Below are 6,688 nucleotides of genomic sequence, written 5' to 3' on the forward strand. Positions count from 1 at the left end.
CTGATGAAACATTCAAGTTTGTCTCAGTGGACCGAGCCTGCCACATAACTGTGTGTAACGGCTTGAGGATACCTGGAGAAGAGCAAAATAGCCAACTCCAGAGGCTCCTGGACGAAAAAATTCCAGTGCATGAAGGAAGTCCACCGATTGCCAAGCTACCACCCCACAAGATTGACGTGAGAGGGCACGAACCTATCCGACAAAGGGTCAGAGTCGTGTCCGAACACATCAAACTGTCAATGTGGAAGGAAGTAGATGAGATGCTCCGAGATGGAGTCATCAAGCCATCCCAAAGTGACTGGAATAGTCCCGTAGTGATGGTCAAGAAAGCCAGCGGAAAATATCGGTTTTGTATCGATTTCCGCCGGGTTAATGAAGTAACGAAAAAGGATGCTTACCCGGTTGCAAATATGACCGGCATCCTTGATGAGTTACGACAGGCCAATTATATCACGACACTCGACTTGAGTGCCGCGTATTGGCAAATACCGTTGGCGGAGGACTCGAAAGAGATCACTGCCTTCACGGTGCCGGGAAGAGGGTTTTTTCAGTTCGAACGCATGCCGTACGGACTGACAAATGCACCCGCTACCTTCCAAAGAGCCCTGGACATATTAATCGGTCCAGAGATGTATCCCCATGTGTTCGTGTACTTGGATGATATCATTATCGTCTCAAGGACATTTGAGGAACACCTCACGTGGTTGGGATAGGCCCTCGATAAATTGAGAGATGAGGGTCTCACAATAAATCGAGAAAAGAGTGTTTTCTGTCGTTCCGAGGTGAAATACCTCGGATTCTTCGTGAACAGTCAAGGACTACAAGTCGACCCAGAGAAAACATCGGCAGTCGTGGATTTTCCCGTGCCGAGGAATCTGAAACAGATTCGTCGTTTTCTGGGAATGGCCTCCTGGTATAGACGATTTATACCGGAGTTTGCAACCATAGCTCAACCGCTGACACTTCTGACCAAGAAGAATCAGCCGTGGTTATGGGGAGAAGAACAGCAAGACGCCTTCGAAGCGCTGAAAAAGCACTTAACGTCGGCTCCAACTCTTGCTTGTCCCGATTTTTCACTGCCGTTTACCCTGCAAACGGATGCGAGCAGTGTGGGACTTGGGGCTGTACTCACGCAAGTACAGGATGGACAAGAGCGAGTTATAGCTTGCGCTAGTCGCTCATTAATGGGCCCCGAAACAAAATACACCGTAACTGATCAGGAATGCTTAGCCGTTGTGTGGGCCATTATGAAGTTCCGCTGTTACTTGGAGGGCTACCCCTTCACAGTAATAACGGACCATAGCGCCTTAAGGTGGCTTCATAATATGAAAGACCCGGCTGGAAGGCTAGGGAGATGGAACCTCCGGTTGTTAGAGTACGATTGTAAAATCATACACCGGAAGAGCGCGCTTCACCATGTGTCTGACGCCTTGTCACGTGCACCGGAAGGAGCGACGGAGTTGCTCTCGATGGCGGCAGATACGGAAGATAAATGGTATCTCCGGCGCTGTCGAGGCGTAGAGAGAATCCCGGAAAAATATCCTACGTGGAAAATTTCCGAAGGATTGTTGTACCACCTGAGGCCGAGAACAATTGCTTCAGTGGACAATCAAGACTTGGACGAGTGGAAATTAGTTTTCCCTCGGGAAATGAGACGTGCCGCTATACGTGAATGCCACGATTTGCCGCAGGCAGGACACCAAGGTGTTGATAAGACCTGCCAACGCTTGGCCAATCAATATTATTGGCCAGCGATGTTTGAGGACGTGATGACGTACGTAAGTGCGTGTCACGAATGCCAGCGCTGCAAAGTGCAACAGCAGGCCCCGATAGGCCAGATGGGACCTCGCGCAATCGAGAAACCCTGGTCGAGAATATCGGCGGATATCATGGGTCCCTTTACGCGTAGTAAAGCAGGACACCAGTATATCCTAGTGATCCAAGACTTCTTTACGAAGTGGATAGAAGTGCGGCCGTTGCGCAAAGCAACCGGTGCGACGATACGGAAAGCATTGGAGGAAACCATTATTTATCGATGGGGAGCTCCACGAGAATTGCTGACCGATAATGGGACCGAGTTCGTGAATAAGGACTTGAGAGAGTTGGCTGCTTCAACTAATATGAAGCACCGAACAACGCCGCCGTATCACCCGCAAGCGAACCCCACTGAAAGAGTGAACCGTTCGCTAAAAGCTATGATACGAGCGTACGTGGATCAGCATCACCGTGATTGGGACTGTCATCTGGATGCATTTCGTTTTGCACATAAGACAGCCCAACACAGTTCCCTGAAGGCAACCCCGGCTTTCGTAAATCTTGGGCGAGAGCCAGAGCCAGCGAATTCGCTGCGACGAAAGCTGGAGGGAGAGGTTGAAGTTGAAGAAACTCCAACAGAGGCCTGGGTCGAGCGCATGAAGCGCCATGACACCCTCAGATTGGCCTTTAGGCATGCATTAGCCGAAGCTAATGATCGACAGGCGCAAAGTTATAACTTGCGCCGAAGGAAAGGTGAATTCGAGGTCGGCGAACTGGTCCTAGTTCGCGGCCACGAGTTGTCGACTGCTGCAAAGCATCGTTCAGCGTCCTTGAACAAACCGTTCAATGGACCTTTCGTGGTGACCGAGAAACACTCCAGAAACTTTTACCAAGTTTCTGATATGGCGGGTCGTAATACCAAAGACTGTGCTGTAGTGGACATGAAGCCCTATAGGAAAGCTTTGGAGGACCCCCCGCCTGAAAAGTCGGAAGGAGAGGAATAGTTGCTCCTGGAGGGTTTTGCTTGAAACGTGTAGGTTTCCGGTCGAAACCTCTCTTAAGGAGGGAGGTATGTAACGAGATTTTTCGTTACGGGTTGAAATCCCCTTAAGAAGATAAGTGAACTCTCAAAATTGTTGAAGAGAGATAAGTAGTGACACCGCGAAGCGGCTGAAGAAAGCCGGGACTAGGTGAGATAAACCACAAACCAATGAAAGACCTAAGGCATAGCGGTTATGGGTGAAACCGCGACCCCTGGAGGTCTGGAGGGCGTATTAGACTATCGCCGTATTAGAATTCGCCCAGCATGTGCTAGGGGAAATGGGGCCGACGTACAGGCCGTCCAACTGGGCGATTCTATAGGCTATGTCGGAGTAGGCTAGGGACCAACGGCCAGGTGAAAGGACTGGTACCTCCGTGATCCCGTCGGGTTGATTGGTGGGGATAGGGTAACGGAATGACCTATCGTCGCCGAGATATCCAGACTAGGAGGCAAGGCCCTAGTGAGATTCCGAGGGAGTCGCACGCGAGCGCTTGAACCGAGAGGTTGAAATAATCTCTCGGTGTGCTGGAAGTGGTGGATGGCTGAAGAAGCCATGGTAAGGAGTTTACTCAGCGTAGCCTGGTGCATAACTGTGGCGGCGAATATAGGGGGATGCCCCTGCATCCCCCGCGCGTAAATCTGAGTTATTTCGGAACGCGAGGTGACGACTTCGTCGTGTTCGGCGTCATCTAGTCTCGGCGGAACGATTCGAGGCGTATGGGCCCGTGGGCCTGGAGTCGAGAAATCCTCCTGTCGGTCCGACCATACGCCGACGGTCTAGTACTACCCGGAGGCAGTGACGCGCGATGACCAAAGCGGTAACTGGTGGTGGAGAGAGTGGGTGGTCGTAGCGTGGGTAACGTAGTTCCACCCTGGTCAGATCAGCCTCTCCACGTCCCAGGCTCTGAGGAGTCCCGGCTGAATCGCAAGTAGCTCGGAAACTCTCCCGAGTAGAAATACTTGGAGAGGGGAAGCATGCCGGAGGAGTCGAGAGACCCTCCGGAGGAAAGATGAATCCCATTGAGTAGGGAACTTGTGCCGCGAGGCATAACCCACGGCTTGCAAAGGCCGTGGAATGTGACGGTAATACTCCTGGTGGACCTCGCCCACTCTACCGTATCACGCTGATGTTAGCTAGGCAACCCATTGTCCAGCCCAAAAAGTCCTCTGAGTGGACGAGTTTGCCTCAGAGGCCGGTTTTCGTCGAACCTCCCGTGAAGGTTCGGCTGGCGCCCGACTATTGAGCGATAGAGACGGCTAAAAAGTAGTTTGGATTTTTCCTGGGTGAACAACCCGGGAAAATATCCTTACAAGGTTGAGGTTGAGTTGAGTTCCTCTCTCGCTTCTCTGGGTTTTTTCCATTAACTCAGAATTAATTCTGAGTTAGATCTATCAGGATAATTTCTTCATTCAATGGAGTTCAACAGAATGCCAAAATTGTTTGCCAATGCCAAATGGATCGGAGGGGAGGACGACGGGAATGTCACCGTGGGAGTACCCACAGATTACATTACGAACTTCAGCTATGACAAGTTTCTGTCAGAAAATTTCGATCCTGACGAGTCCTATGTGATTGAATGGTGAGAATCCGGATGGAAACCAGCAGGAAGATGGCCCAAATTCGATGGTTTAATTCTTGATGTTGCAGGTGAGTTATAGAGTCCCTAAAACTGTCATGTGTTCTCATATTCCTTTCTTCCATGCACACCAAATTTCCTTGAGGTTATTCGATATGAATTTTTACACATTTAGCAACCGTCCAAGCATTAGAATGCAAGAGCATCAACTACGTCTACCCTAAATCTCCTCGAGTTGTGACACCAAGAACAGAAAGTACAACACATTCTCATGTTGATTCCGGAATCCAAACTTCTGGATCAGGAGGAAGGAAAAGAGACTCTGAGACACCGATTACTCATAATAAAAGCAAGGTGAGATTAACAATTTGATTGGAAACAACTGTGTTTGGAAAATATATGGCATTATGTGGTCATCAATTTTAGGAGAAATATGAAAATGCATTAATTATAGATGAGAAAAGTTTCTACGAGATACAATATATTGATTTCTATAAATACAAAAAACTTGATTGTTTCGCACATTTTTTTTTAGAATCAGTCAACAATTAATAATTGAATTAGGTCACTTGTATTTTCATTTGGGAATTGTTACCAAAGAATCATAGATCTTTTCGTCGTCTTTCAGATTTTGCAATTACATCAGACGACGAACTAAAATATGTGAGTTTACATAAACTTGAATATGTAGTACAGTGTAAGCTTCGTATAAGATACCCGAGAACAATAGAAATCTATTATATGTCTGGAGGAATCCATTGTCTTGCAGTATCTTATACGAAAATTGCACTGTATTTGATTAAAAATCGATAAACGCCCCAGCCATTCCCTTTCGGTTGTGAACGAGGTTTTTGTACATTTGACGAGCTTAGAAATTAATTTTTCAATTTATTATTTCCAATTTTTCAATTGCCTATATAGGATTTATAAATTTGTGTCTTCAATTATTTTCCATGATTTGTTTAGAATCAATCGATTTTGGATTTTCAGAAACGAAAACATTGCTCTTCTTAATAGTTTCGTAAATTCTTAGATGTCAACAATGATGAATTGAGAAAAAAAAAAATTCTGCAACGTTTTTGTTCTCTGTTTTCCATTCATTCTAACCATTGAAAATAATATTGTCTACCGCAGAAGAAATTTGGGGAAGCCCTAGTTTATCGTTATTATCAATTTTTTTGTTCAGAATTGCCAATTTTATGGAAAATATTTGGAAAGTCTTGAAACAGAGGTAATTATACACCAAATAAATGTGTGAAATGATTGAATAATCAATACTTAGAAGCATAATCATTATCATCCAAACATTTGAAGAAATTTTCAATGAATTTTCTAATCAAATGAGCATAATTAAGATTCAATCATTCATCATGTCACGTCTGACGTGCCAAATTGGCGTATGGAAATGTTTTTGGAATTTCCTTTAAATTGGATGTCAATGGTCGTCTGAATATTCTCTAAGAGAATAGAAAGTATGGCCTTTTCTGAAAACCCTAGTGATCTGAGTGATTTTAGCCCAACTTTTCGAGGCTATTTTTTTAGTCCATTGCAACTAATTTATATTCTTCTAGAAAATTTCAATTTTTTTTTGAGAATTCCGGATTTCTCAAGAAAATACTAGATTTTTCAAGGAAATTCTAGAAATTTTGAGAAAATTCAAAAACTTGTAAGAAATGTCTCGGAAATCCAACGAGTTTCTGGAAATCTCGAGAGAATTCAGAGACTCTCTAGAGATTTCGAGAGAATTCAAAGAATTGCTAGCAATTCTTTGAATTCTCATTTCCATAACAGAACACTATGAGCTTGGATTTCTCATTTCCATAACAGAATCCAAAGGGAAATCGGGTGATCTACACATCAAGTGACGAAGACCCTTCAGACGAGGAACGAGAATTGTCGAAGCGCACCCCTCTCTCAGCCTTGAATCAAGAAGTCTCAAAGAAAACCACAAAAACGGCAGGAAGCTCAAAGACGCCAAATGGTATTATTTTTTATAATTTTCATTTCATCAAGCATTCACGGTAATCTCATGAAAGTTCATTAGCCATTTTAGTTGACCGAGAAGCCGATGACAATGCCAAACTCCCAGACAATCCTGGAGACAACGACGTGGGAAATAATCAGAGGGTCAATGGTATTGAACTTTAAGATTTTAATATCATTTATAGTTTATCCATGAATTATTCTCATTTAATCTAGTACGAGCTGAAGATCCTAACGAGACTGAGAGCGACAATTTCCAAAATCCACTGGAGCAGATTATCCATCATAGAAGAGTAGAATCACCACTTCGTGATGGTATCTATATTGGTCA

Source organism: Diachasma alloeum, unplaced genomic scaffold (assembly GCF_001412515.2).
Source record: "Diachasma alloeum isolate Michigan unplaced genomic scaffold, Dall2.0 Dall_scaffold_00205, whole genome shotgun sequence".
Taxonomy (NCBI): domain Eukaryota; kingdom Metazoa; phylum Arthropoda; class Insecta; order Hymenoptera; family Braconidae; genus Diachasma; species Diachasma alloeum.